Source organism: Schistocerca americana, chromosome 1, assembly GCF_021461395.2.
Source record: "Schistocerca americana isolate TAMUIC-IGC-003095 chromosome 1, iqSchAmer2.1, whole genome shotgun sequence".
Taxonomy (NCBI): Eukaryota; Metazoa; Arthropoda; class Insecta; order Orthoptera; family Acrididae; genus Schistocerca; species Schistocerca americana.
In genome coordinates, this window is record NC_060119.1 from 982,372,574 (window position 1) to 982,383,906 (window position 11,333).

The 11,333-nt window shown below is 46.5% G+C and overlaps 1 long non-coding RNA gene across 1 annotated transcript; it reads left to right on the forward strand.

Moving 5' to 3' along the window:
* The first annotated feature begins 1,147 nt into the window (after positions 1 to 1,147).
* LOC124548374 lies at positions 1,148 to 8,665 on the forward strand. Its single transcript, XR_006967700.1, has 2 exons — positions 1,148 to 1,254; positions 7,685 to 8,665. It is a non-coding gene; the product is annotated as an uncharacterized LOC124548374 (long non-coding RNA).
* Positions 8,666 to 11,333: the final 2,668 nt, after the last annotated feature.

The following is an 11,333-nucleotide window of genomic DNA, read 5'->3' on the forward strand; positions in this document are numbered from 1 at the left end:
AAAGAGCAAAGGAGAACCATCTGTGCGGAATTGCTTGCTCGTCATGTGGCTGAGGGTGACAATTTCTTGTCAAAGATTGTTACAGGCGATGAAACATGGGTTCATCACTTCGAACCTGATACAAAACGGCAATCAATGGAGTGGCGCCACACCCACTCCCCTACCAAGAAAAAGTTTAAAGCCATACCCTCAGCCGGTAAAGTCATGATTACAGTCTTCTGGGACGCTGAAGGGGTTATTCTGTTCGATGTCCTTCCCCATGGTCAAACGATCAGCTCTGAAGTGTATTGTGCTACTCTTCAGAAATTGAAGAAACGACTTCAGCGTGTTCGTAGGCACAAAAATCTGAACGAACTTCTCCTTCTTCATGACAACGCAAGACCTCACACAAGTCTTCGCACCCGAGAGGAGCTCACAAAACTTCAGTGGACTGTTCTTCCTCATGCACCCTACAGCCCCGATCTCGCACCGTCGGATTTCCATATGTTTGGCCCAATGAAGGACGCAATCCGTGGGAGGCACTACGCGGATGAAGAAGTTATTGATGCAGTACGACGTTGGCTCCGACATCGACCAGTGGAATGGTACCGTGCAGGCATACAGGCCCTCATTTCAAGGTGGCGTAAGGCCGTAGCATTGAATGGAGATTACGTTGAAAAAAAGTGTTGTGTAGCTAAAAGATTGGGGAATAACCTGGTGTATTTCAATGCTGAATAAAACAACCCCTGTTTCAGAAAAAAAATGTGTTGCATTACTTATTGAACTGCCCTCGTGCATATCTGAAGGATACTTTAATGTAGCCTAATATACAGACACTCTATAAACAAAGGAATTCTGTAAATCATTGGTCTATGTAATGCAGTGTAGTAGTATGACTTTCGTTTTGCCCTTGGTATGGGTCAAAATAAAGACTGGGCGAGACGCGTCTAATGCGACTAGTTTCCGCGCCGACGCAGGCATTTCCTGGGACTGAGGGCAGCGCTTGTTTATGTGTCAGCGTTCGAGGACGCACGCGGCCACGCCATCGAGCGGCTGGAGTACCTGGAGGCGCTGTCTGTGGGCGCCGGGCTGCCGCCCGCCGCGGCCAGGTCGGCGCTGCTGCTGCCGCCCCCGCAGCCCGCCTCGGCGGCGCCGCCCCTCGTCTTCGCAGCCCCGCCGCCGACGGTGCTGCCGCCGCACGCCGCCGCCTGCAACGGCTACGCTCCCCGATTCAACGGCGCCCGACCCGCCCGCCCGTTGTTTGGGAGGGGGAGGGTAAGTTGATACAAGTACTGAGTGAAGCGAACCTGCTACCAGTTTAATTTTGATAAGTTCTAGCGGCCTTATTGTTTCTGCATCAGATATAAAAAGGTAAATCCAGGACGGAATAATGACAACATTATGAAAAGGACAGGTTGTAACTCACTATACAGCGGAGATGCAGAGTCGCAGACAGGCACAACAAAAAGACGGTCCAACAAGTAAGCTTTCAGCCAGAAAGGCCTTCATCCTAATTAGACAAAACACACACACTAGCACGCGAGCGAACACAGTCTCTGGCAGCCAGAGAGAGTCTCGTGTGTGTGTGTGTGTGTGTGTGTGTGTGTGTGTGTGTGTTAGTTATGTTTGCGCGCGCGCGCGCGCGCGCGTGTGTGTGTGTGTGTGTGTTTTGTCTAATTAGGATGCTGAAAGCTTACTTGTTGGACCGTCTTTTTGTTGTGCCTGTCTGCGACTCTGCATCTCCGCTGTATGGTGAGTTACAATCTATCCTTTTCATAATATGTCTTTAAATATGAAAAAGTCATATTAGTAAATATGAACGTGGATCTATACAAGATATTTTACAACTCATATTTCAGGGTTCTGTGAGGTATAGATGGGACTTCTTAACTAAAGTTTTGATGTTGAGGGACCTATGTCCGAAAATGTACCGTTTGAATATATTGGGCTAGTGTGTAAATTCGTTGCGTTTTTGCGTAAGATACACCCACTGTTTACAACAGTCTGCCAGTGCTGGCGTAGCTTTACGATTCTGCGACTGTAGAAATCACGTGATTTTGAGGAGAACAACTCGTCGAACCATGTTGGGAGCGCATTTTCGTCCGGAATGCAAGCTCCTTGAAGGCTGTTCGATAGAGAACGGAAAAGGTGAAACTGTGAAGACGCAAGATCAGGTGAATAAGGTGGGTGTGGAATGAGTTCCCAACCAACTCTTGTGTCGTGTCTTTTGTCGCTACAGCAGAACGCGGGCGGGCGTTGTCGCAGAGCAGCATCACTTCCACAGTCTTCCTGGTCGCTGCTCTTGGGTTGCAGCTGCAAGGCATCTCATTTGTCGAAAATAAATGCCGGCAATGACGGTTACACCTTGGGAAAGTAGTTCGTGGTACACCACACCTTTGGTGTTCATCAGATGCATAACCTCATCTTTTATGGATGCGCGCAGGTATTTGCACGAGGATTTGCTACTATGTTTGGATTCAACCATTCCTTTTTGGTAGCATTAAAGTCACCATTTCTCATTTTCGGTAACGATGTAGGACAGGAATGATCGGTGTTGTTCACGAGCCAAGTGATGACGGGCAAGCAGAATGCACATGTGGCCACCCACACATTTTTGTGATTTTGGCTTAGAGCATGCGGTACCCACAATCCAATTTTTGAACCTTCCTCATTGCGTGCAAATGTCGCACGATGTGGAATGTAAGGCCTTCAGATTTGCTTGTCCTAGAGTATACTAACGTTAAACGATCTTCATTAAATCCCGAAGGTCCTCCTTAATGCGGAGAGTCACCAAACGAACCTCCTTAAAAGGAGAAAACTATTTTGTTGCCGTGCTCTGTGCAGTGACATGACACCCTTACATGACTCAAATGTTTCTGGCTGTCTCCTCTGCTGTCACCCCTCTATTGAACTCGAAAGGAAGAATATGTGCCTTTGGCACTACATTTTCTAGCGTCATCAGCGCCGCTCACGATTTCCAAATGACAAGATGACAATGTGTAAACTCACATAGCAACAGTTAGCTACAAATAAAGAATCACAATCGATAACTAAGCCCATAGCAACGGGAATACCAACATGTAAAACAAAAACTATACGAACTTATGGACCAACTCAATAAAGTAAGTTTCAAGATCGGATCTCTTTCAAATGTCCAGCTCTACGGCATGCTCTGAGAGGTGAGCGCTGCCCTCTGACCGATGCAACGTTCTGCACACATTGTCAGACCGTCACTAAGCAGTAAGGACGATCAAGACGGTGCACGACGACGGAATACGCGTTTGAAGGGAACACAAAGACGCTGATATTTTACACAAAGACTTTAACGTTTCACGGCGAAACTGGTCATGATGGTCGAGCTGCAACGCAAGTATCGAGAACGTTTCCTGGAACCCGCGAATCCATCACACACACCATTTTCGTCCGACTGCAACAAAGGATGCGAGAACCTGTTAAGTTCGAAACTAGGAAGGTTGACTGGGGTACTTCTAAGACGCGCCGCGCTCTCGACTCCGAAGAGAAGGTCCTTCGTCTCGTAGAAGTAAACCCGACGAGGAGTACTCGAAACATTGCTCATGCCATGGGCGTGCCCCACAGGTGCGTCATGACCAGCAATATCACCCTTACCACTGACAGAACGTGCGTGCATTGATTCCGGCAGATTTTCCGCTACATTTCAGTTTCTGTACGTGACTTCTATATCACTATGTCAACATGCCCAAATTTCCACGCCTCGTTCTTGTTTCAGATGAAGCTGACTTCACTATTGAGGCTGTTTTCACCTTTCGAAACAGTCGCATTTGGGATAACGAAAATCGTCTTCCTACCACACATCCAAGTGGATTTGAGCAACTTTTCGGCAACTTTCTTCCCGACCGCGTAGCATGTCCCAGACACATGACATCCCTGCAGGAGGAGGAACTATTGGAGGAGGTGGAACTATTGGAAGATTTTTAACTGTCACTCTGTCAGCAAATGTGGTTCGAGCATGATGTGCCACCCGTGCATTTTGCACCTGGCAGCTGCGCACATATCAACCAAAAATACCGTGAGAGGTGGATAGATCTAAGCTGTGCAACCCTATCGGCACCACAGTCGCCAGATTTAACTCCTCTCGACTTTTTATTGTGGGCCTACATGACGAGTCTTGTAAGTGAGACTCCTTATAGTCGGAAGATGATCTCCTCATGCGAGTTCTGGCGGCAGAAGGGCACATACTCGTATCATGGTTTGTGGACCATGTGTATAAATGCATGTGTCAAAGACAGACCTTGTGCAACGAACACCAGGATCGCCAAGTGGAGCGGCTCCTGTAGAGCGTACAAGTCGACACTCGATCTCTGTACTGTGCCCGTACTGTGAAGCGGGATCTGATCTTGAAACTTATTTTACATCCAAACGGTACATTTCCGGATATGAATTCCTTATCAAAACTTTATCTCCTAGGCCTCTTCTGGAACCCTTTGAACTCTGTAACAGGAAGTGTGAAATACCCTGTATAATAGAATTGTCCACTGCAAAGACGTGTTGGAGCATATGTTCCATGATACGGAAGTAACACCGAATTACTATAGTTTTAGGACATTTGTCATTGCTGATACACTGTTGACGCCGTAATCGAAAATTATCTAGAAAATTCAGATACGCAGTGCGGGCGGTATTGTTGAAGCACAGTATAATAGGCAATTAGATAAAAGCGAGACAGATGGGAAAAATGGAGTACATTACTTATTAGTTCAGAAGTAATCCCCATAACTGTTAGTACATTTGCCCCACTGTGATACAAGATGGGCAATGCCTTCGTAGAAAAATTGCTTGCGGTCCAGGCGTGCACCTTTCGCCCGAAGCAAATAGACGGCCACACCTCTCAAGGATACACTGTCAGTTTTGACGTTAACCATCAAACGCTAAAAACACCTATTCAAACCAAACGGCGACACAAACTATTCTGGATATATGTTTACGAGCCACAAACTCCAAAGACTTGGGAATCATATTGGGAGAGATCAGGACTGTATGAAGGGTGTGTAAGGGCGGTCCAGCGAAACTTCTGCAGTGACTCGAAACAACCTTGGCAGCACGTGATGACAAAGGACAGTAGGGGCCCACATGTTACCAATGTTGTTTTGAGTACGTTGCAGAAATTTCAATGGGGAGGACCTTAAATATCCTCCATACAGTCCAGATCTCTCCCCGTACGATTGCCATTATTTCTAGAGCCCTGAAGAAAGACATTCATGGTTGTCAATTTGCTTCGTGCGAAGAGGTACACACTTGGCTGCAATCATGGTTCCGTAGGTAGCCGCTATATTAAACACGGCCAGATAGCCCGCCACTCCCGTGATTCGGAGAGCCGCGCCGGCCCCGGATGGAATCCACCTGGCGCATTAACAACGAGCGTAAGTGTGCCGGCCAGCCTGGATGTGGCGTTTAGGCGGTGTCCACATCTGAATGCTTCAAATGGTTAAAATGGCTCTGAGCACTATGGGACTTAACATCTGTGGTCATCAGTCCCCTAGAACTTAGAGTTACTTAAACCTAACTAACCTAAGGACAACACACACATCCATGCCCGAGGCAGGATTCGAACCTGCGACCGTAGCAGTGGCGCGGACATCCGAATGGGATATGGGTTGGTACCCACGTCTCAGATACACGATTCTCAGACATTTCGAAAACGATCTCACACTTTCACATAGTTCGGACATCCCGCCACCCTCTGCCAGTAACTTTGCCAAATCCTGATTACATGCCAACCCCGTGAAGAGACGGGATAAAGCTGGGAGGAAAAAAGATGCATATAACCTTGACAGATTCGCCTTCGTAACTGCGGGGTCAGTCTCTCTGAGTGCTACGCAGAGGGTGTAGTTTCGATTCCAAATAATGCCAAGAATGTTTCTGCGGTTGGAAGACGAACAGAATCCACTCAGCGTCGTATGGCGAACAGTGCAGTTGCTTCGTAAGTGTTATACTACTTTTTCTCGACCACTTGATCACTACCATTCTGATCCCCTTGCTTTATTGTGAGGACATTTGGTTGTTGACCTCAACTTTTCGACAAATGTGTTGAATTTCCTACCAATCCGCGACAGGCACTGTGTCGTACATGGAGTTTGTTGTCCGGCGTTATTATGCAGTAAATATATATCCAGAATAGTCTTTGTCGCCGTTTGGTTTCAGTGGGTGTTCTTAGAGGGATGATGTCAGAATTGTTAGTGTATCCTTAACGGGAAAACGTCGATGAGGTGTGGATTTCACTGTTTGCTAAAGTATTTGCCGTGACTATTCGGTATGAATAGTGATAATGACGCGAATCTGCGTCTTCATTCCATTGATTGACGCTCGGTCTCGGCGTGTGAAGTGTAATACTGAAGTTACTTTCCATGTAACAGCTAAATTAAAACATTTGTCTATGTCAGGTGCCTTTATTGTCCCGGTCAACGAATCAGCGAGTGATTGTGACATTAGAATTTCTTTTACTGGACATAGCCAGCTTTCTGCCTTAACCTTCATTTCAGTGCAAAAAAGTTATTGTGTGTCACTTATTGTCTTAATGAAGTGCTGAAGTCGTACTTTATAAACAAAAGCAGAGTTTAATATAATGTGTTCCAGCAAAAAGAAACTGAGGGTCGATATAAATTTGTGTCACTGAATAGAGACAAACACGAGACATATATTATTTTTATTTTTGTTTCGTATTTGTGTGCTATACGGTGATACAAATCATTATATTGACCCTCAGCGTGCTTTTTGCTGGAGCACCGTTGAAGCAGAATCAAATTTTCACTCTGCAGCAGAGTGTGCACTGATACGAAAATTCCAGGCAGACTGTCCCAAGCACGAGTGTCGGTGCGTCCTGACAGCTTTACTTCCGCCACTACCACTCCAGTTTTAATCTGCCTGGAAGTTTCATATCAGTGCACACTCCGCTGCAGAGTGAAGATTTCATTCTGGAAACGTCCCCCAGGCTGTAGCTAAGCCATGTCTCGGCAGTACCATTTCTTCCAGACCTTGTAAGTGTCGGAGGAGAGCTATTGTGAAGTTTGGAACGCAGGAGATGAGCTACTGGCGCATGTAAAGCTGTGAGGATCGGCGTGATTTGTGTTTGGGTAGCTCAGTGGATAGAGCACGCGGCCGCGAAATCAAAGGTCCCGAGTTTGAGCCTCTGAGTCTCGGTCGTGCACACAGTTTTAATCTGACAGGATGTACCGTTTAAGTTTCTTTGTTATTGTTTATAATGTATGTTATTGTTTATAGTGTATGACTTCAGTGCCGTATGATGACAAGTGAAACACAATAGCTAATTTGTCGCGATATAAAGGCTGAGACATAAAACTGGCACCGTAAAAAGAAAAAAAAAAACTGTAAAAACCACCCATCCAACGTGGACGACAGAAGGTTGCCTCATAATGTTATCAAGCTAATCGTCTCCTTGTTCATGCACTATGTAAACTTAAGACGTAAAATGGCATGGATATTTTTCAAGTATAGTGCATCATAGCTCTTGTGAATTGTGGCACGTCGTGCAGGCTAGTAGAAAGAATGAAACTGCCACCGCTCCTACGAAACAAAATAAGTTGTCTTTCCGGTTTTAATAAACTGTTATCGTTATTTTCCCCAAAGTATCCTTTGTTTGTGTGCACTGACGACGACAAACAGGGATTGCTCCTCGGCTAACGAGAGATCTTCGGTGCTTACGTTACAGGATTCATCGTACGGCGCGCCATTCGGCAGGAGGCCCAGCAGCTACCAGCAGTCGCCACTGGGCGACCTGTACGGAGAGGAGCCGGCTTGTGCGGGGCGCGGTTACGGCGGCCGCTGGAACTCCTCCTACGGCGTCGGCGGCGCCTGGCAACCGAGGGGCGACTACGTGAGGGACGAGCAGCGGCCCAGAGTCGAACGCGAGGACAGGGAGAGGGGGCGGGACCAGGACTGGGAGAGGCTTCGGGGTCGGGACCGGGATAGGGACCAGAAAAGGGACGGGGACAGGAACAGGGACCGAGACAGGGACAGGCGCAGGAGCGACTACGACGGCAGGCCCGCGAGGCGGCACGAGCGCAGCGACAGGCACCGGCAGCCCCGCGGCCCCGAGGAGGGCCGGTGACCTGCTGCCAGGCCGGGCCGCGGCGTTGCGCCGCGCCCCACCACCTGCCTCCTCTCTTGTAAATAGCAGCGTGAGAGTGTCTCCAACATGTTCGTAAATTAGTTTCTCGTTTGCAACTTCACTTTGGAGGTAATTTTTTATTTTTCGCATCAACTTCACCATATGCAGAGCGACATCACCTGAGGCTGGAGCAGAAAGAAAGTAAATCAATCGTACCTACTCACATTTCTTATGTTTTCCTTTGGGCCTGTTTCCCAATACATATATTTGCAGTTCGTTTGCTGCTTTGCGTACTCATCTAGTTTTATACTTCACCATCGGCACTTATAGACGAAGCTTGTATTATTTGTCAGCTTAAGTAGTAGAGCAATAGGGAATCTCAAGAGTGCATCACAGCAGTTTTCATTTGTTGCTGGTATTAAACATTCTTTCTTTGGATTTTGGTTAAGATTCTTTTAATACATAACTGTATGTGGAACTTACAGTGGAAGAGATTTGTATGGACTGCTGAATGAATAAATGGCCTAGCTTGCAACAGTTGACTAAATCTTATTTATGCATAATAAAAATTCTATACCAGAATCAATCTACATTTTTCATTAATTGTTAATAACATGAAAATACCTCTCTCTCTCTCTCTCTCTCTCTCTCTCTCTCTCTCTCTCTCTCTGTGCGCGCGTGCGCGTGCGCGTGCGTGTGCGCGTGTGTTTGATAATTGTCTCAATAACCCTATTGTTAATTCCCACTCTGTAACTTCCCTTGAACATGGGACTGCGGCAAACAGCACCAAGTGTGTCTTTTGGTGTTATAGGTTATGTCTGGGCACCGACAATGGGCACGTATCTCCCTGGACACCCTACCGTGTGTATCTCAACAATCAATTTGGAGTTGTGTGACACAGCGTCTTTACTGCTGGCGTGTTTGTTGTGATTCCATTTGCAAACAATATGTAGTCACCTTAATTACTGAAATAGGGCATGGTAGCTTTTGAGATCATACTGTTCCACCTGCAATTGTTTCAACTACGGGGAAGTCTTCCCAAGCTTGAAATCTAAGTGCAGAACAATGTTGTAACTTTGTCAGAAACTCTGGCCTGTGAGAAGATTTACCAGTGTCAACCCATGTGTTTGGCTTTGAGTGGCGATGAAAACCCAGGAAGGCAAATTTTATACAGCTGTTATCTCAGTGTCATTTAGCTGTGAGCATATAGTCCATCTAAGAGGATCTTAGTGTTGCTGAGTAAAATGCTTTCCTTGTAAGAAAGGCATAGAAAAAGTTCCCTGCACATATAACAATGGGAACAAAAATGACTAGTCACAAACTGCATAATGCTGGCCTATTGCACCGAGCTGGAAACAAAAGTGCTTATCAGTACAGGTATGCTGCAGCCATTTCACATATGTTCGTTTAAGCATCTGCCAGAGAGCTACTTTCAAGCATCAGGAAACAGGCATTACTGTGCATGCGCAACTATTGTGATGTGTGCACCCCGTGCTTAATGTTTGCTCCACTCAGATGCTTCTCATCTCATTTCTGTATGGAATTTCCTGCATAGTGAGGCATCATGTTACCATGTGCAGCACTGTGGCATGTTGTTCAGAGGGAACATGCAGAGTTGCTGTACTTGGGCCAATTGTTTTATCATATCATATCCAGATAAACAATACAAAATAAGGAAGCTGTTCCTCATTTAAAATTCTTCAGCTAATTATAAAACAGAGCCCTTCCATACAATTTACATGTTGCACTGTGTGTGGATTTGTTTCACAGAGACTAAATGTTCAGTTTTTTATTGAATGTGGTGTTCTTTGAACTAGACAGTACAGCAGCTTTGTGCTGGAACTTGTACAAGAATTTCCGAATACTACAAGAAGGTAAAACACAAAACAGTGTTAGTTGAGGATATGTTGTGTAATGTATCACTCAAAATTTAAATAATGAAGAGATTTTTTTTAATGTTAATTGTTTGAGAGGTGGGACACATCACATTGATGACACCAGCAGTATAATAATAATGACCTGGACACACAGCATTTTATATTAATGATAAAATTGCAGCTCCTTCTGTGTTCAATAAAATCAAGTTACATAAGATTTTAAAATACTTGTAAAAGTCAGGCACAAACGTTATTGTCAGAAAGTGGAATCATTTGGTGAATCAGGACTGTGACAATAGAAACTTTAATGTAACAAATAATTTGCATATTAATAGCAATAGTAATCAACCTTTGTAAAAAGAACATTAGACTACAGACTTGACTGGTGAAAATATGAATATACACTCCTGGAAATTGAAATAAGGACACCGTGAATTCATTGTCCCAGGAAGGGGAAACTTTATTGACACATTCCTGGGGTCAGATACATCACATGATCACACTGACAGAACCACAGGCGCATAGACACAGGCAACAGAGCATGCACAATGTCAGCACTAGTACAGTGTTTATCCACCTTTCGCAGCAATGCAGGCTGCTATTCTCCCATGGAGACGATCGTAGAGATGCTGGATGTCGTCCTGTGGAACGGCTTGCCATGCCATTTCCACCTGGCGCCTCAGTTGGACCAGCGTTCGTGCTGGACGTGCAGACCGCGTGAGACGACGCTTCATCCAGTCCCAAACATGCTCAATGGGGGACAGATCCGGCGATCTTGCTGGCCAGGGTACTTGACTTACACCTTCTAGAGCACGTTGGGTGGCACGGGATACATGCGGACGTGCATTGTCCTGTTGGAACAGCAAGTTTCCTTGCCGGTCTAGGAATGGTAGAATGATGGGTTCGATGACGGTTTGGATGTACCGTGCACTACTCAGTGTCCCCTCGACGACCACCAGTGGTGTATGGCCAGTGTAGGAGATCGCTCCCCACACCATGATGCCGGGTGTTGGCCCTGTGTGCCTCGGTCGTATGCAGTCCTGATTGTGGCGCTCACCTGCACGGCGCCAAACACGCATACGACCATCATTGGCACCAAGGCAGAAGCGACTCTCATCACTGAAGACTACACGTCTCCATTCGTCCCTCCATTCACGCCTGTCGCGACACCACTGGAGGCGGGCTGCAAGATGTTGGGGCGTGAGCGGAAGATGGCCTAACGGTGTGCGGGACTGTAGCCCAGCTTCATGGAGACGGTTGCGAATGGTCCTCGCCGATACCCCAGGAGCAACAGTGTCCCTAATTTGCTGGGAAGTGGCGGTGCGGTCCCCTACGGCACTGCGTAGGATCCTACGGTCTTGGCGTGCATCCGT